Below are 21,085 nucleotides of genomic sequence, written 5' to 3' on the forward strand. Positions count from 1 at the left end.
ATGCTATCGCCGCTATGTAAATCTTACACAAAGTGAGCTTCGTCGGAACCCGAAAAAGTTTTTGAATTTCGTGAATAACAAACGGAAGGAATCCGGTCTACCTGCGGAGGTACGTTTAGATGACAGAATTGTTAAATCACCTGCTGACAAATGTGCTCTTTTTGCAAAGCATTTCTTCAGTGTATTTTCAATTCAATCGCCAACTGGAGATCAAATTAGGGCAGCTGTCACACGATTGCCCACCGATGTTTTAAATCTCGACGTTTTTGTTGTTACCGAGGAAATGGTTTTCGAGGCTATAAAAAATTTGAAGTACTCTACCTCAGCTGGACAGGATGGAATTCCTGCGTGTGTGTTAAAAAAGTGTTGCACTTTACTTGTAAAGCCCCTTACTTGTATTTTCAATAAGTCCTTACAACAACATCAGTTTCCTGCCCCCTGGAAAAGATCCTTCATGCACCCAATCTTTAAAAAAGGTGATAGGCAAGAGGTGCGCAATTATCGAGGTGTCACATCGTTAGCTGCCTGCTCGAAGGTCTTAGAGAGAATTGTCAACGATGTTATGTTTTCAGCCTGCCGGAACTGGATTTCGGACAATCAACACGGTTTTTTCCCGAAACGCTCGGTTACGTCAAACCTAGCTGTGTTTACATCATTCTGCATATCCAGTATGGATTGTGGCAAACAAGTCGACGCAATTTACACGGACATCACTGCGGCATTTGACTCAGTGAATCACTTAATTTTACTTTTGAAGTTAAAACGCCTAGGATTATCTGAGAGATTATGCGCCTGGATCAGAAGCTACCTAACTAATCGTCGTCTTGCTGTAAAAATTGGATCTTCTGAATCTCCAGATTTCATTCCGACTTCAGAGGTACCACAAGGAAGTAATTTGGGTCCTTCATTGTTCACCCTGTTCTGTAACGATATTAACATGCTGCTTGTTGGATGCGGAGTACTCATGTATGCGGACGATTTGAAATTTTTTTTGGTCGTTAACAGCTTTGCAGATTGTCAGATATTACAGCGATTCCTCGATACGGTTGTAAATTGGTGTGCTGTTAACCTACTGGCCTTAAGCGTCTCAAAGTGCTGTATCATAACATTTGGACGCAAGAAACTTCCATTTTTATACGACTACAATATCCAGGGCGAATTTCTACATCGTGTTGATCAAATAAAGGACCTTGGCGTTGTTTTGGATAGTCATATAACATTTAAGCGTCACTACTGTGCTACACTTCAAAAGGCTAACCGAATGCTGGGATTTGTAATACGTCTGAGTAAAGAATTTACAGATCCTGTTTGTCTACGAGCTCTATATTGCTGCCTGGTCCGTTCAATACTAGAATCTACAAATCTTGTGTGGTGGCCATTTGAAGCTACATGGGTAGCGCGTTTTGAAGCGGTTCAACGGAAATTTGTTCGTTATGCTCTGCGTGATCTACCGTGGGATAATCCTCGAAACCTGCCACCTTATACACAACGTTGCGCTTTGCTTGGCCTTCACACGCTGTCGGATCGCCATTCCATTGGTCAATCACTATTTGTAGCGATATTCTCAGAAACGAAATCGACTGTTCTTGGATACTCTCCCGCTGTAATATTTATGCCCCAGAATGAGCTCTGCGAAACCGTGACTGACTCTCACTGGAATCGAGAAATACACACTATGGCAGCAACGACCCTTTACGTTCCGCAAAAATTAGCTTCTTACGCAATTATGCTCTCTTTGACTTCAATATCTCAACTGCAACATTTAAACGCTTGATCGAATCTAACATAAGTGACCAGTTAAGAAACAGCTAATTAGAAAACTCAAAATGTAAGTTTAGATAGACCTAGATTTAAGTAAACTATTAAGACACTTACGTCAGATGGTCTTTTTTATAAACAATAAACAATAAACAATCTGTGTAGTAATGTAAACAACAATCGATTATGTTATAAGTAGTTATTTAAGGACTTGACGAACAAAACGAATAAAGATTAACTCTATTCCACCATTGAAGCCTGCGTTTTCAACACGGTATGGTCCCAGATACGTCTGTAAAATTGGAAAACGAGTTAGTGAAAGGGTTACTCTCAAGTATATTTGACTCGCGGTTAGCGAGTTCTGCAGCAGCCAGCGCAGAGGGACAAACCAGCCCAGAGAAGAGCCAAAGGATTACCACAGAGGGCCAACCAGCTGATGGAGGACCGCCAGCGCCAAAACCAGCCAGCGAGATATCCCAGGCCAGCAAGAATGTTCCCCTAGAGGTCGAGTCAGGGGAAGTTCGTGAACCGAGAGGGTTACTCTCGATGCCGTCACGAGGCAGGCTGCGGTTTGCAAGCGTGAGCTCAAGTCCGACGGCCAGGAGGAGTCTCAAGATCTGCAACCGGGCTGCGCAGAGGTGGACAGGTCCACTCTGGATTAGTTAGGCGGTGCTGATAGCTGAGAGGGTAACTCTCGTGCTTTGGTTGTGTGCTGTGGTCAGAAATTTTGGGCTGATCCAATCGCAGAGAACCACCAGCGCAGAGGATCGTCAGCGCAGAGGCCTCGAGATGCTCCAGATCAGCCAGCAGGTGCCACTGGAGTTCGAGGCCAGGAAGTTGGGTAACGAGAGGGTTATTCTCGATGCCGACACGAGCCGTGCTGCGGTTAACAGCATGGTTTTATTTCCAACCGCCGGGAGGAAGACTCTCGGGATTTGCAACGAGGACTGCTTGGTGCTCCAGATGGAGGATTAGCCCGGATCAAAGGTTGAACAAAGCTTCTTATAGATAGTGTTACTCTCATGATGTGGAGCTCATCCAGGCTTACAGAACGATATTTCTGTGGCTTTGGAGGAGATGTTTTGGGAGACGGTTAGTTGCCAGATACGAAGGCGTTACCGAGGGTGAGGCACGCTAAACTGTTCAGCATTCTCAATTTTCCAATTCGGGGGAGGTGTTGAAACTTACGGTTTCAGAACCAAAACATTGTTTGTTTTGGTTCCTCTTGCCATGTCCAATACGCAATCGAGAACAATAGATCAATGATTGCCGATGACGGGTGATGGTGATAAACACGGTACGAATGTTTACATCATCACACGGTTAAGCGAGACTACTCAAATTGGGTTCGTGGTAACACAATAGTGTTGCCAGATATTCTGGGTAAGAATATCAAAGTACTCATTCAGAAATGAGTACTTTCCCGGTTAGGAAATATGAGAAGTGGAAAGTGACAAATAGCTATCGCTAATGTTATGGGTAGTTGTTTAAAAACTTGACTAAAAAACCTTTATAAATATAACACTATTCGACCACTGAAACCTGCGTTTTCAACAAAAATAAAATAAATAAACAAGTATCTCCAGCAAAAAAATCGAAATCAAGTGCCCTCTTCCGTGTAGTTCCATGTTTTTTAAGACGTCTTTCGATTAAAATTCAGTGCTTTTCGCAGTTTGAGACATTTTAATGAATTTGGCTTTTTCTCAAAATAATAATAATTTTTATAGGGTTCAGCTGATTTATTAACGGTATAAGAGTTTGAGTGATTAGACCTTAAATCGGGTAAATACTTTTAGAGATAAGTCAATTTAAAAAAAAAATATCCAGAAACATCATTTGCTAAAGACTTTTACTAAAAAAAGGCTTGGATGAAAAAAGGCACCCAAATGTTCCATTTTTCTAGCGATCATATCCTCTGGCTATAATTGCTCACGACGCCTCGCAAAACCCATCAAAGGTAAACATAAATCGTTGAAAATGTTTGCCATGACTTTTCAGTTTCTGATTTTGAATTCAAGCATCAAAAATTCAAGCATCAAAAATATTCTACGACCACCTCCAAACACATACAAACATACACGCAATATCCATATTATAAAATCGACTATTATTCCTGTTTTTTACATTACCTCTTCGCATTATTGCTTGATTTAATATCCAGAACAGAAACATCACTTATTCCCCAGCTTCAAACCTGTTGACAAACTACGACATACCATAAAAAGCAATGTGTTCGATCCAAAGTAAATCGAATTCATTAAAATATAATTTAGTTAACGCTCGTACATGTTCGTCATCAGCCAACTACCAAGGGATCTAGGTCATCGATCAAGACATTCACGCCATATCTCAGAATGAGATCTCCGCCAAAAAAAAAATTAAGCAAAACAGGCACAAGAAATAACAAAAAAACGGAAGAAATTCAGACTCTTTCCCGTCCAGTATAAGCGAGCTCCCGCAAAAAAAGTGATTCACCGTAAGCCGAATAAACTTTCCGGGACCAAATTTGCATACTTTGGAATTAATTTTTTATGGGGACACCCATTATCGCCATCACCGATGATGAGATCCCATCAAAGTTCGAGCGTTGCGACGTTTCGAAATCTCAATGCCCACCCCTGTCCCTTCCTATCGAGGAGAGAGATTGATTGCTATTTAGGTGACACCCAGTTGTTTGTCTCCCTATTTTGTGCCGATGAACTGGTTTCGCCGATTGAATCTTTCACTGCCCCTGACAGTGAACGTAATTGTTCAAAACATAATTTTTCATAAATGAAGTGGGATTTTTTTTTCGCCCTCAAGCAGGACGAACGTCGCGGTTTGGTAAAGCACAGAATGATGGGAGAAATTTGATATTTTTATTTAAGAAAAATGAGAGAAAAAACGTCTGACGTGATAACAATAATTAGTCTTTAGGGAATAAATTGAAATTCAAACGAAAATTATACATCATGCTGAGGGTAATTGATTTTTAAAGTACACATTTGAGTGTATTTTCTTGAAGGGAAAATTTTGCTTCACATGAGTCGAAAATTGCTGAAAGCCGATATTTAAACAACTGAAGTAGTTCACAAAAAAATTTCAGATGGGTAATGTATATTTTGGATGTCATTCTTAGGTTCTTAAGGTAAAATTTCAAAGATCTAAATGAACGTTTCTACAAAAAACAATTACCCAAAATTTAAGCAATTTGAAAAATCTTTCGATCATTTGAACTTCGCTTTCATATCACCCTTATTTTTCAATTCTTTTCCACTTTTATATTTAAGTTTAAAAATAAACGTGTAAAATTTAAGTTTTTTTAAAGTTATTTAAGAACTTTGTTTATAACTGCCCTGAAAATAGCTTCTAATTTATACTTTAAAGTAATATAATTAAGCCGAAGAGAACTATATTCAGCACATAAAGAATATTCAAGAAATTGTTGAAGTTCTTCAAGAACAAGCTTTTAAAATTTCCTATAAGGTACACCGGGGCAAGTGCAAACGGTTTTCACCATAGTTCAACTTTCACATGTCCTAGAAAAATATGTATATGTTCAAAAATTATCAATTATCGTTCGTTGCATCACTAAAATAGTTCTCAACAAATTCCCGTTGGAAGTAAAAATTAAAAAAATGTTGGTAAAAAGTAACGGTGCTTTTGTGAAAAAATTCCAAAATTTGCGCTTGCCCCGTATATATGGGGCCCCGTTTTGTATTCTTTCTTTTATTCTTTGTGACAGTGAAATCCTGAATTGAGTACATTTGCGCACTTTTTAAGACTTTAATCCCGTAAAAGGAACTCTTGAAACACTCAACCAATACTTAACTTTCAAAGCATTCATTAAAGTTTCTATGTGGCTTTTGGTTGCTTGGGTATTCACTTCTTCATATTTACTACTCATCATCTGATATGTTTTCTTTTGCATGTATTAAAATTTTTCTAAATAAAAATACAATAGGTAGTTTACTTATTTCTTGAGAGACTGTTTAAATGTTCAATTTCCGATATTTAGAAAATGGAGTCACAAAAGATCGCAAAAAAAAAGTGACACCCATCCATAAAGCACAAGAGTTCCACATAAGACGAATTATTCGAAATACTAATGTCAAATACGGAAAATAAAAATTTGAGCTCAATGATTTCAAATGAAACAAACGTTTAAAAAGCACATGGCAACACAATTCACAATTTTCCGGGGTTTCTAGAATCTAAGAGGTGATTTTCACTCTTTCGAGGGGCGCTGAATGCAACTGTAAGATAAATTAAGGTGGCCAGAACTTTTTCAGCACCTACCGGGCAATTTCATATAAAAATCTGGCAAAATCCGGGCATTTAATTTCAAAATTGGCGACCAAAAATCCGGGCAATATCCGGGCAAATTTTGCTAAAACCCAGAATCTACTCTACAAAAATCTAGAAAAAAAATTAAATTCATTTAAATAATACAGTTTTAAGGCAGAACTGTACGAAGTTTGTAAAATATTTCAAGTGAAGATTCTTAATCAATGATCAAGTTTCTTGAAGAACGCGAGACCTTACAACTTCCAAGAAAAATGTTTCATAACATAAACATCAAAACCTCCGAATCGTTCTTTAGTGCAGGACAGAAATAGTTGCAAAATTTTGATTGATTATTTCTTAAAATGGAGGAATTTATAATTCACAAGGTGTTGCATTCTGGAACTCAAATCCACATGTTTTTAAACTTGCATTTTTCGTAACAAACATCCAAAATATTGAATTTGGAATCGAGAAAACGAAAAGGCATCAGAAACATTACACGCGCTTGTACCGCTCACAAGTGATTATTATCCGTTAGCGTATCAAAAAATCTCAAACTTGTCAATACCTTATTCTGATAATTCAAATCACACAAAACCAACGAAAAGAAATAAAAAAAAATTTTTAGAAAAGTGTAATTTTTTGACAACTTTTACAAAAAAATCAATTAAAATATATGCATTAATTTTTTTTTCCAAACGTTTTGAAGCCAAAAAAAAATTCTGCTCCATTTAGTAGGAAAAAGATTTTTTTATATCCATGGGATTGTTGTGTGAATTCACGTAACATAAAAAGAAACATTTTAATTTTACGAGAAAACTTTGACAATGTATAGCAATTTGAAAAATGATTTGAAAAGTGAATTCTGAAATACAATATTTTATAGAAATCAGTTGAAATTCAGCAAAGTTACAATGCTTGAACTCACGTCACAAATTCGATTCTTTCAAAAACATCTTAAGGGAAATATGCTCTGGAAGCTATTTTGACCCTCCAGTTGGTCGGGTTTTTTAAAATCGAGCAAAATAATGTTGAGTTTTTATTTTCAAATGAATAACAAAATTATTGGAATTTTTTTTTTTTTTTGTGAATCTTCAAATAAAGACTGTGAGAAACAGTCATTTAAACGTATGATTCCTCAATTTGTTGCTATTAAAGTGCCAGTCAAAAAAAGGAAACAGTTAGGAAAATATACTGACAATTTACGATTGTACAAGTCGGAATAACAAAATATCACTTTAAAAAGTGTACATTAAATTTTGATGGCTTTGAATTGTTCAGAATAATTGAAATTTTGTGACGTGAATACAGTTCACTACCCTGTTCTGTTATAACCGAGTAAATTCACGTCACAACTTTAAAGAGGCATAACTGTGTTCATTGTTATTCAATCGAGAAGCTATGAACGTCAAATTGTTGGAATTTATTTTCTCTACAACTCATTTGATCACTACCAATATTCTTTTTCCACAGAGTGAATAGGAAATTGAAGTGGTATTTATTATAGTTAAAAATGGCCAATTCTAGCGTGAATTTATATCACAAAAGCAATCGATCAAAACACAAACAACTTAAGTTTATTAATGACTAAATTATATTCATGTTGAAGGAAATCCAATTCACGACCAATAGCTACAATTTTTTTTTCATTTTCAAGTAAATTGGTTGACTTCTAGAAAGATAACAGTTCCATAAAGTCCGGAAAAGCGATTAAAAATTAAAATTTAAGATTTTAAATTCAGATGTCAAATTCTTCTCAAAATTTGTAATTCAATACGCGAATCCAAGTTAATTTGAAATCCAGCGAATATAAACTAACAGAACTCAGAATCCTATTTTAAAATCGGATTTCAGATCATGATTCTAGAGCTTGAACTCAAAAAAAACAAATTAAGGATAAAGTTCAGATAACGCAGTCAGACTTGACACTAAATTTTCAGATCAAGTAATATGACTTGATGCCCTCAGAGTCAAAAGGGTAGGTATTAGTGAAAAATATTCGATTAAATGTTAAAAATGGTAATCGATTCTCTTTATTGAAATATGTATCTGGTGATTTTTTCTAATGTTTTTTAGAATTTTATTCATATGATTTTGTGTTCAAAAATTACGTACAAATTTCCGAAAAAAATATGGAAAAGAATAACACAAGAACTTAAAGGCGTGTTTTCTCTAAACTAGTTTTTATGCACTTTATGCATATCTTTTTGGCTCCGAAGGTTTTAACTTTAAATGCCTTCAGAAAGCAGATCCATTTGAATTAAATTTGAGTTATGAATAATCGAATTACCAAATACAACCTGATGTTTTTTATTATTATTATTGAAATATATTTCAATCTATAAATTTCTTAAACTGCAAATGCTATCTTTAACTGATTTTTGATATCAATGGAGTGTTTTGCAATTAGAAAATTTCAAGATAAAAGCTTCTGATAGTTATAGCAAAAATTAATAAAACCAATCTCACGTGAGCTTTATTATGTCGATTGAAACAAAATGTAAACAAACAGTAGTTTTTATCCAAAAAAAAAAATCAAAAACTGACAACTTTTTTCCGTTTGGAATATTTGTAGTCTGGACAAAATATTCTTTATGTTAAATGCAAATTTTAAAGTTGCGTTAATAACTTTCTTAGCAGTTATCTGTAAATAAGAATTTAGTTGTTTTTTTTTCATGAGACGTAATGAAAGCTCGCACGAGAAATATTAAAATCAACAGATTGAACTCGATTTACGTTTGGATAAATAATCTCGAATAGGATGATCTGACGAATTTTAGGGACTTATTCATTTATTTGATTTTATTTTCTTTAAAACAATGAAACATATGTTATAGCCATTTCAGTATTTGGATTTTAAAAATTTAAGATTGATGACTAAAATGAAAAAAAAAAAATCATCTCATTATACTTTTTCCATAATCATCAATTCTTATATATTTGCTATGATTTTTAAATAATATTTTTCGCCGTTTCAATGTTCGAAGCTATTGTGCATTCTAATAAGGTTAGAGTTCAGGATCTCTCGAAAACTTGAGTTCAATTCCATTTTAATAGTAGCTTTTTTATTCTAGAATCAAGTTGCCAAAATTTTTCCCGCATGTCTCCGGGCTTGGCAAATCAAGACTGTTCTATTAAAAAATCTGGAAAAATCCGGGCATTTGATTTCAGGATATTCAAAACCAATATCCGGGAGATGCCCGGGCAAATATGGTCAACACCCATGAATTGCTCAACAGAAATCAATAAGAAGAACACTTAAAAAAAATTGTTATCGAAACATATCAGCAGATCTGAAATCATGTTTTTGACTCTTTTTCCGTTCTTGATTAACTTAATCCGAAGTAAGATTGATCACTTTGTTCAATATTTTTCGATTATTTTTTCTTTTAAGGGAAATGTAGCATATTTCTTGTTTTTAAAACCAGTACTGGACTCCTGTGACCTTAAAAAATGGTTACAGAATTTTTTTAGACAACGTTGAATTTGGTTTAAAAATAGATTTTGTCTCTGTTTAAAATTTGATGCTTTGAGGTTACATTGATCAGTCTCTATTTCGACGCATTTAACGAGTTTCTAAACGCTTTGATTTTTATTAGGAAGGATGTTTGTTTGAGGACTTTCGAAAAATTACATATTTCAAGATTTTGAAATTACATTTTTACTTACATTTGAATTTTTAATAAAAAAAACCAAGTTATTCCCAATTTGGAACTTATTATAAAAGTTTTTAAATATAGAGAAAAAAATTGAGATATTTTATCATTAGACTTAGTTATTGATAATTATACGGAAAAAATTCATGTTGATCAAAATTACCCTGGTAATCAATGTTACCCCGTTTCACAGTACTTTGGAAAAAAATAGTAAAATACATTGGTTTTTGGACTCAAAAAAAAAAAGACCACAATTTGAGTTTTTCGCCTGGTTATGTAAATGAAATGAATTAATCCTGAAATTTTCCAAATTTTGTGCTAATATTCGGGCAAGTCCATATAAAACCGGCCAATCTGGCAAGCTTATTCTAGAAGGTCAGATTTATAATATGCTATTCTGATGCCGATGTAAGGTAAATTTTTGAACTTGAATCTGAGTATGTCGGTATGGTTCTAAGATTTTACTAAAATCTGAATATTTTATAAGATATTTAAACTTCAATTCTAAAATTGTTCACAGTGCCAATTTATTTTTTCATCGTAGTAAATGGCAAACTAGAATCTCAAGGCCAAAGTTTAAGCTTCATTTAAGTACAAGCAAATAATTAAATAAAATGTTGCCCTCATCAGTTTTTAACTAAGGACACCAATTTCAATCAAAATAAGTTGTTCAACGAATCATTTAAAAATTTAATATTACATCAGCACTGCTTATTTTAATGCATAAAATTCAAAAAAATTTCAATATTCTACAAAAATCGACTAATATTTGGAAGGTTCCAAATTTTTAAAACATTCTACTAATACTGAAAGAATTCGATACCAAAAAACTCAGAGCTCATTCTTACTTAATCTCAGTCGTTTAATATGCATGTTAGTTTATGAATCCTTGGGATGTCGATTAAATTGTTAAATCAATGTTTGAATTCGTTTGTTAAATTTGAGTTGTATTTTTATCTCAATATGGTGTATTACCTTTTGAGAAATAGAAATAATTTATGGTTTTCAATAAAAAAAAGAGTTAGTTTTTTAAATTTTGAATCTTGTTCTTGAAATGTGAAAAAGCGATATATACCGGGATTTTTTTAAACAGCTTTCTTATATTTTACCATGATGTAGATTATCGGAATGAAATATTAATTGTCGAAATTTATTAAATAACTGAAAATCTGAATAGTAAAATTCTTGGATGTTAAATAGTTGAAAACTGATTCTTCAAAATTAAAACTAAAATTAAAATTAAAAATAAAAACTTTCTCCTTGACTTGAAAAAAAAAATCATCGAATCTAACATGTTTGAGACCACCAATATAACTTGGAAATATAATGAATGAAAAAAAATTAAATTTGTTTTAATTCTCTAGTGTACTTTTGCCCAATAACCCAAAAAGCGTCTTTTTTTTTCAAAGAAATTGCGGATTAAAAATTTTTCATAAGGAATACAAAATCTATTTTACATTATTTTTAAAGTTAAAAAATCAACTTTGTGCAAGTTTTTCAATCTCATAAATTTAGTTGAACGTGGATGAATATTTTTGAAATTGTCTGAAACTCGATATAAATTGAACCCAAATGCTTTTAAGCCAAAACGGCTTTATATTTATTAAATATATAATAAAATACTTTTTATTAAAACCTTTAGAAATCCGATCTTCTTCACGATAATTTAAACAAATGCTTACCTGTATGCTTTACAGCCTCCTTGCTGTCAATCAAATCCCGGCAATCGAAAAACCATTCATAAAAACTTTTTCCACTTATCTCCAAGGTCACTTCTCGTTTGTTATCGAGTTGAACACACTTTCCTCCACTTTCATAGAGACAAATCCAACTATGAATTACGACAGTGGAATTCTCCAGTCGGCAAAAATAATCCGGCACAAACAGGAACGGTTAAAAAGAATTCACTGCGCGAAAAGTTGTCTTCATCCTTGTGGGAATCTTCCAATTGACAAAAACTGGCGGCGACACTGCAGCCGGGAAAGTACGATGAGACCCTAGAAAGGGTGCCCACTAATTTTCCTGACCTCTGCTTTGCTGCTCAATTTCTCCTCTTCGGGGGGACAGCTCGTTTTTCCGCAACCGTTCACTTTTCACTGGAACTTCGTTACCCACAATAAACCGTATATCACACACAAGTCACGAAAAGCACCTAAGAGTAGAAGGCAATTGATGGCGCAGGAGCACTGATTCCTGAAGTCCCTTTTTCTGGGGAGACACCTGTTGCTGCCGAGAAATTCCACCAGCAACTGGCAGTTGCTTCCGTGGGTGTCGAGACCCTAACCTAACCGAAAACGGGATCTGAAACGGGACCAGCAGGATCGCTGGGATCTCTAGCGAGCGAACGTGCGAGAGAGTCTTTCGAGGACCCAAATATGTGTGTAGGATATTCCAGGCTACACTCCAGGAAGGACACACGAGAACCTTCCCAACCGCGACGCTGACAGTTACAAAGTATTGGCTAAGCGCTGATTACACCAGGTACTTATATACCTTTCAAAGAGAAGCGACTGACTCTGTTCCCGAACATCCGAAACCTCTTCTGGCTGGCTGATATTCTGCGAGAACGTCGCCGCCACGCTTCCTCACCGCATCAACCAACGAACGACTCAACAGCAGAGGAACCATGCGATAGATCTTGCGAAATACGAGTCGAAAACGGAAGACGCCACCTCCTGGCTAGAAGATGAACAAGAGGAGCAGCGCGACGCAAAAAAAAAACGATCGACTCGCGCTTACCCAAGAACACGCCATAGGTTGGAATCTCTCAAACTAACCGAGGGCGGCAGAAAAAAAAGGGAGGCAAAGAAAATCCGCAACCATTCCCTGTCGATCGAATCGCGGATCGCATCGTTTCCCGTGCTGATGGACGAGGGAGAAAAGCCACCCCATGTTCTTGGGTACTACTCCCGAAGCTGGGAGCTTTTTCGCATCGGGATCTCCCAACGAACGAAAGGTTGTTGCACGCTCATGATCGGACCGACCGACCGACCGGAGGTCCCTGGCTCCGGCGGGTGGACCCGAAGAGAGAAAGAAAGAACGAAAGAAAGTAGCCAAAGCGGGAATTCTTCGGCGGGTGTAAACAAATCGCGTGCCAAGCGTCGCGACGGCGCATTCGGCTCCCAGTCCCGATTATGCCTGGTCGAAACCCGAAGATGCTTTGCTCGGATTCACGATGGAAGCCGAATGGTCGAAACAGCTGACTGGAAGAACCGAACCACGTTCTGAGCATTACCGAAGTGGTCGCCCGAATGATAATAGAATGCTAGCGATAAGTCAGCTATTGAGATTTGATGATTAGGTTTAGTGTTTTTCTTAATGGTTCATCTGAATTAAATTTATTAGGTATTTTATTAGGAAGTAAGTTCTGAAAAAATGAATCATTGATGGCCCTCTTTTTAATTGTGAGTCAAGATTTCTGAGTTTTTAGAAACGATTACATCTGAATACATTTTTTCAATAAAAATTTGTATTTAACTTAAAAAAAAACTTCATTAAATGTGAATAAAAATTAAGCTTCATATGAACTGGAAACAGTTAAAATAAGTTTTCTGTTGGTTAATCATAGTTGGTTGATGTTAGGTGTCAGGTGTTCGAACATACATCAGCATAGATTGATAGACTGTGAAATTAGACGCACATAAGAATGGTGTGTGTCGGGAGTCTTCCATAGATTGGGTGAAATGGTCACTTTCTGCAGCATATTTCAACTGAAAATCCCTCTTGGTGTGTTTATTATTTTGTTCGTTCATATTTTGAATGCTTGATTTGAATCAATAATCACACTCAAATACTTACCCACGATATTGGTTTCAGTAGCGCAAGTTCTAACTAGAACTCTACCTGTTTGTTGTAATCCTGCTGGTTCATTATCAGAAACAAATTTTGTTAAAAACCAACAGTTCTCTCTTCAAAGAGTGATGATCTAGCCCTAAGTTAACAATTTTAAACATACAAAACGAGTTTGGCTCCTTAACGCCTCAAGGTAAGAGCCGTTTCAAATAAAGAAATTACAAAAAATGTCAACAGTGAACTTTTGGAGAGCATCGGGTCCTCCAACATCATTCTCTTGGTGAGGCTCAATATCTGCATTTCGTTTAAAAGAATTTTCCACAGAACCAGGCTTTTTTTTTATTAGTTGATCACCCAGGTGGTAAATCCTTTTTACGGATTGCATTCCAAGGTACGGCGAGCGACCGAGTCCCCCCAGTATGCTACTCTGGGTTCATGGGTGCAATTGGACGACTCATGATACTAAGTACCCCTACGCCATAAAGTCCACCTGGGGCCTTTGGCCATAATTCCCATCCGGACCTGCAACGAAGGCTATACCCGAGATGGGAGACCAAGTCCGCGCTTAAGCGCTCATCGGCAAACTCCAGTTCGAGTCAAACTCCAGCATATATACCCTGCCTCTTGCTACGATTCAAGACTAAGGACCTCTCCTCTAACGACTTGAGATCCGGCCTTTACTCGCAACTCGAGACTAGCTTGGTTCCCACGAAAATCGTGCGCTCCGCCTCTGTTCGAGACCACTGCAAAAGACCAATGACCTCTCCTCTAACGACTTGAGATCTTGGTTCCGCCTGACTTGGCTCGAGGCCCTCTCCTCTTTGCCCGTCCGTGTGCCGATCGAGAGCAGCTTATCCTGGACTCGCGCCTGTCACAGCACACGTCCGGGGCTTCACGAAAAACTACTCGGATGATTCCCGGCGAAGAATTCATCCTACACCGACTCAGGTGACTCACCCACCGACGACGTGAAGTCACCCTACCCGAGAGTATTTCGCGGCGTAAATACTCTTCCCCCTACGAGTTCGACTGCGAAGAAGGTAAAGTCTTATCCCCGCAGCTTCCCTCGTAGGGTGCGCGTTTTACTCAGATACTCCGCGGCGGTAGAGATATCCTACACAACGATCGCGACGTACCTAAACAGCTCGGCATACGCAGAAGGTAAAGTCTTATCTTTGTATGCTTTACTGCTAGGATCGGACGCACACTACTCGAATGCCCCCCACCGAAAGGACATTCTACTCCGACCGTGGTCCGGTCTTCCTCCTCCCTTTTTGGCTGGCAACCCTAGGGTTTTTGCCCGCCGTGTGCCGAATCGAGAGCAGCTTATCCTAGACTCGCGCCTGTCACAGCACACGTACGAGTCTTAGACGCTTGCGACTCAGATGAATCCCGACGGTGATGTCATCCTACCCGACTCGAGTGGCTCATCCGACGGTGACGTGAGACCACTTTACCCGAGAGTACTCCGCGACGTGAATAATCTTCCCCCTACGAGTTCGACTGCGGAGAAGGTCATGTCTTATCCCCAAAGCCTCCGTCGCAGAGGGCGCGTTCGACTCGGATACTCCGCGACGATAACGATGGAGGTATCCTACACACAGACGCGCGACGTACCTAGCAGCTCGGCATACGCAGAAGGTAGAGTCTTATCTTTGTATGCTTTACTGCCAGTGTCGGACGCACACTACTCAGGTGCTCCCCGACGAAGGAGTCACCCTACACCGATCGCGGACTGGTGCTGGTTCCAACTCCTCTGCAGGGCAGTCATGATCCGGGTGAACCAGGCCTATTGCGGAATTACCCAATTTATTATTTGTCTGATCACGCAATACTGTCACCATTGGTAGAGATGGTAGTTGTAGTCAAAATCGAGACATTATTCCAGTTTGGGATGGTATTTCTTATGAATCCAACCACCTAACTGGCTTTCATCTTTCAAATATCATCGGGCGTTAAGATTCGCTTAACAAGAACTTTCAGTTGATGTGTCATGCCACAGTCCACAGTCTCACAACTTGAAGGATACGCATATGTCAAGCATTCAGATTCAAATAGAAGAAGCTCCTTCTCTGCTTGTACCTTGATTCATCAGCCGTCTCGATGGCAGTTCGGACGGATTCCTTGAAGGAACTTGAGGGTTTCGGATAGCTCCCGTACCGACATCAACTCTTACACCTCAAAAAAGGCAGACCGGTCGAGTTGTGTTGCCTTCCAGTGTCATTCTCCTACCGACGACTCTCTTCTGTAATCCCCCGTAATACTCACAGGAAAATCGGTATTTTCAAGCCCGAGAAAATCGTTTTTCGGTATGCAGATTCTAAAAATCTTAATTTTTTTTTCTCGAAGCTTCGGTATGTATAGATTCTTGGTAAAACATTTCGTCAAAAACCGGTAAAAATAATGGAAAATCGATATGTGTGGCATCGCTGCTCATTGGACTACGAATGTTGATTAATTTATGCTGTTTGATTTTGTCTAAGGTCATTTTTGGCGATGAATACATTCTCGTAATCAAATACCCTCCCATGCCCCTTTCTTCCGATCTCTTAACTGACCCATGCTTAATTCATTGTCATTTTCTGGATTGGTTCTTAAATTTGACACCTTCATCGACACTCTCATTTTGGTTTTTTTTACTAGTCGGGACCAAAGAAATTCTCGGAGCGAGAAAGTTAAGAGGGAGAACTCCAAGCTATGCAACGTGTGGCTAAACTGCCGCTTTTCGCAAGACTGTCCCATATGCATTTTCGTCATTTTTCATTTTATCTCAAAAATCGTTCAAATACAGTTTAGTTCTTCAATTTAAACTAAAAACTTTCATAACTTTGTTCTCAACATATATGGAAAAATACAAAGTCATGTCTGTCCCATATGAAATGTACCCGCAAAGCTGTCCCATATGTCTATTTTTACAGAATGCTTTTAAATTGCTCCTCTAATTTACGTTAATTTTACAAATATTCATACAATGTGAGCGACAAAATAAGCATTCATTAAAATTACGGAAGGACTAGATAAAACAGTACAGTAAAGTCAAAAATAACAAATTTCATAATTTTTACAAGCTAAGTTCAGCCTAATGGGTAGCAAACTATTTTTTTTTAATTTCGCACGAGGCTTATTAAATTGTTCGTTGTAAAATATGGAAAATAGTCAGCTACAAAGCCATTTTTTAGGTTTTTGTCATGCAGCTACTTGCTGCTAGGACTTTCATAAAATCTATGAACCAAAATACGCGTACCTGGTAGCATACGCGTAAGTCATATTGTATTGATTTTTCTCATTAAATATTTGCAGCCAAGATGCTTTGTTATTTCTGATTCAGCATTAATTTAATTTGTATTGTCTTTCTAAAAAGATAATCGACCGAAAAACTTTCCAAAAGACGAAGGTACAGGTTGCTTTTGTAATGGAACGATGTTATTCATTTTATTTTAGACTTACTCAATTGTTACGGTAAACTTAAAAAAAAATAAAAAAAAGATAATAAAAAATAATTCCGATGTTGTTTTGATGAAATTTAGAATTTTTCTTTTTATTTATTTATTCATTCATTAAGTCAAACTATGTAGACTTTCTGGCTACAACTTTTCCGAAGGAAATAAAGTGATACTCATTGAAATAAAAGAGTTTAGTGTCGCAAACAGAGTGATTATTATTTCATTTGAAAATTCCTTTAAAAATTCTCATCGCTGATTGTACCAAGGCCGTCAATATTATCCAAATGACTTAGTTACTGATGATAGAGTGTTTCAATGTTCAGGATGGTTTCATTACGTTAAAAAAATAAATATTTTACAAAAATTTGATCAATATTTTCTGAAGAAAAGAGCATATATATGATTTAATTATAAAAACAGATGGATTCTGTTTTACTTGAAAATTTTGTTTAATTTCTTACTTTGAGCAACGTAACATCTTGAATATGTACATACATAATATAGACAAAATAATGTAGAGTACCTATTCTAAGCATGTTAAGCCACTTCTAAAAGATCTTTTCATGACACGATCAGCTCCAAAGGGTTTTTTTTCATGAAAATAAGAAAATGACATTCTAGAGGAGAGCCAAAAATGCAGAAATCCAAATATAAATGTTTTCAGAGTTCCCTATAGAGTTCTTCCATTTTCCATATAAAACCTTTATTTTTTAATATCATCTAAGAAATGTGAAATAAAAATAAATGTTTTTCTTTATTTGAATAAATTCGGAAATTTTAAAGACAAAATTGAAAATTTGCAAAAAACATCCGATGAATTTAAGCCCAGTCAACAAACTATAAGTAAATTGAGAAAATAGTTTTTATTAAATGTATGACATCAAATCAACCACTTAAATCGATTTTTAAAAAAGTTTTTCTTTTTCCATTCGATCGAAAACAAAAAATCAATGGATGACATGAGCTTCAGATCGTGTTCATTTGACAAAAATTAACAATTTTGAATTTTCGCTTAAAAAGTGTGTAAATAACATTTCAACACCTCTAAAAATGCTTACTTATGCAATCAAACAGTAACAAGAGGTTAAAAATATGTTTATACATATGTGACACTTAACCATCCTTGTGGTACCCTTGTCTAAGGTTGAACAATCGATTAACAGTGAAAAATATGAAAACGTTCGAAAATCATGGATTTTTCAAAATTTTGATTATTTAATTTGTGAGCCTAAGTGTCACAAGAAAGTCCAAGTTGTTACCCAGTCCCAAATATTTTTTTTTTTTTCATAAAAACTTCAAACTTAGCTCAAAATATAAATTACTGTAGTTTCAAGAAAAGGAGGAGATTTTTTTTTCATAATTAAATCACATATATGTACATATTCTCTTTACTCCAGTTTATCCTTATCGAATGTATACAAAAGATTGATTTTTTTATGTGAATGAACCGTTCTGAATGTTTAAATACCCTACACGAAATAAATAAGTCGTCAGGATTCTATTTCTGGTCTTGGTACAATCAGCGATGAGAAGTTACAAAAGATTTTTCATCTGAAATAATTATCACTCTGAAATTTTTTGATTTAAATTTTTGGGCAAATCAAGTCAACTTTTGATAACGTTTTCCGTTTACTGAAGCTAACTTTCAAAATAACTCAAAATTTTTAATTTGATCGAAGTTATAACAAATTTAGCCGATGATCCTCCTTCGGCACAGATACAACTTTTAAGACTTTTTATCATTCCACCACTATTTTTGCGTAGTGGCACGATTCCAGATCCCACTTAAACAGAGTTTCAACTTTGTGGGACCCATTGAAGTACTTTTTAGAGAAAACTGTCGTATTTGGAGGCAGTCTTCTATGTATTTTTAGCCATTCGTCGTGTCAATCGTTATGAAAGACTGAGTAAAGCTACCTGGTATTCCTATTCGAGACATCTTTGATTTAAAATATTTGTACCATGTCTACAAATATCTAAAACTGTCTGTCTCCGCTCTGTCTGTACTCTTTGTAATGCTTGTATCGTCTGTTTATAAGAACAAACTTTCGTCCAACCTACAACATCCTACAACACCACAAACAAGGCTGGCCAGGAAAGCGAAAACTCTGAAAAAGCTATCGAAACCGCAGCTACAGGAATCCACCACAGGACCCTGACGGAAATTGTTCTTGGGAGTGACCCCAGTTAATCCCCTTTCCTTTCCTTTAACAAGATTTGAACAAACAGTTGAGTCACCGCGACGATTACGGCCCCCTCTTACTAACCCAAAGTTAGGAAAAATACTCTCGGCACATAAAAACTTTATAAGAAGAATGCCTTAATAAAACAACTTGTAAATAAAAAAAATACTTATAAGTCAGCGAGACGAACCAGTCAGACAAATTTGACTTTTTTATCACTTTTTTTATTCAAATTTTCGGATTGAGCTTGAAAAAAATTGTCTCATTCCTCTCACTTCATGGAATCAATCATCTTTACTTTTATTCAAATTTAAGCTCACTATTGGATTTTCTATAACTTCTTAAACAATTTACCATGTGAATTTTGGTCAAATAGTTCATTTCCAGCTGTTTTTTGGGTTTTCAACTGGAACTTTTCTGGATTTTTCTTGATTCTTCCCCAAAAATGTTCTCAATGATCTCTAGTATTGAGCGCTATCTCGAAAACCACTTGACAGATTGTTGCCACATTTGGTTCACGTACACATTACATTACCCAGCAAACATAAAACCGTATTAAAAATCTCAAGTCATTAAAAACGTTACTGCGAATCGTAATTCCAGCTAACGCAAGTAAAAGGTCGTAACAATCTTTACTCGAAGTCGGATTGAATGGTTTAAATTGGATATGATAAAAAGTCCGTCATGTTTACAGATTTTGAAGACGATTTCGTCCTTTTTTTCTCCCGCGTGGGTCAAGTGAGAGAACAGCTTTGTTGTTCTCTCTGCGACCAGCAGTGCAACCAGATTGCTAAAAATCAGATGGTGTATTTGCAAGAATTGCCCAATGGCAGAGGCAGCAAATATTGTCGCTGGAAACGGTTCGCGTTTAGCCAGAAGTTGACAATGTGTATATCTATTGCCTCCACTTTGGTAGGTTAATGCTGATTTTTCGAGCTTAATACGATCATTCTATAATGAATATGAAACGCATTACAAAGTTGTTGAGAAATATACCTACAAAAATGTTTGCTGGGTACAAGGTAGCTTCACTGAAAAACTCATCAATTGTCATTCATGCATTCAAAAGTTATTCTTATACAAAGTATTGCATTTTTTTCGGATACACTCCTTGTTATACGTGTTAAGCGTGGAGAAAACCTGGTCAGGATGAGAGGTAATGACGCCTGTCGAAAACATATGTATTATTTTTTTAAATCGTGAAAAAACTTGGAAATTGAACTTGAAGTAAGTTTGAGTTTTACAAACTCCACATAATTTAACTTAAAATTCTAGTTCTTCTGTTTAAAGTGTCTAAATTACCCAATGAACTACTCAACAGAAAAAGTAACAGTAACCAATGTCAGGCATGTACTTCTTAAAACGAACATCATTATGAGCGAATTACCCCTCATCAAAAAGTGGGTGGCAACATATAAAACGAACTTGATGAACCGCTCATCGTCATACGAGCGAACAACAAAACGACAACGATCAACGACCGACAAGTTCATGTCAGCCAGCGCTCCGTCGTCACGAGAAACCACAGCAACAACAGTGACAACAATAACAACAAAACCGCAGTGAATACCCGTGGAACAATCCCCCCCGAACGATGATGATTTAACAACATTGAACTTGACCGACAGCGCAGCTACCTTAGCTAGCATAGAGGTCGCCCGAATGCCACCCGTCATCGTAATCGTTGTTGATCTTCGCGTAGGCCCAACATAGAGGAAAAGGAAACCTGTCGCCAAGTTATGCTGCTGCCATCCGTCAGTGACCTCCCGCCCGAGGAGCACAGCCGCTCTCGGTTGGAGAGGGCTTAAATGGTTGAGCTGAGCCAAGCCGAGCCGAGCCGAGTGCTCATCGGAACTGATCGGCTGCCTTCGGGTTGTTGTTTCGGCTCAAGTTGAGAAGCTTTCCGGTTGTTGCATGCAACAGTCGCAGAGACTTGCTACGAGTTGCACTGTTGAATCACAGGTGCGTTCGGTTGTTTGGACGCACT

The 21,085-nt window shown here is 36.7% G+C and overlaps 1 protein-coding gene across 1 annotated transcript in view; it reads right to left on the minus strand.

Moving 5' to 3' along the window:
- Positions 1–12,126, minus strand: part of LOC129740476 (probable serine/threonine-protein kinase DDB_G0282963) — a 491,691-nt gene extending 479,565 nt beyond the window's left edge. Inside the window, exon 1 of the mRNA XM_055732163.1 lies at positions 11,363–12,126. The gene's annotated coding sequence lies outside the window, so the exon portion shown is untranslated. The remainder of the gene's footprint in view (positions 1–11,362) is intronic.
- Positions 12,127–21,085: the final 8,959 nt, after the last annotated feature.

Source organism: Uranotaenia lowii, chromosome 1 (genome assembly GCF_029784155.1).
Source record: "Uranotaenia lowii strain MFRU-FL chromosome 1, ASM2978415v1, whole genome shotgun sequence".
Lineage (NCBI taxonomy): Eukaryota > Metazoa > Arthropoda > Insecta > Diptera > Culicidae > Uranotaenia > Uranotaenia lowii.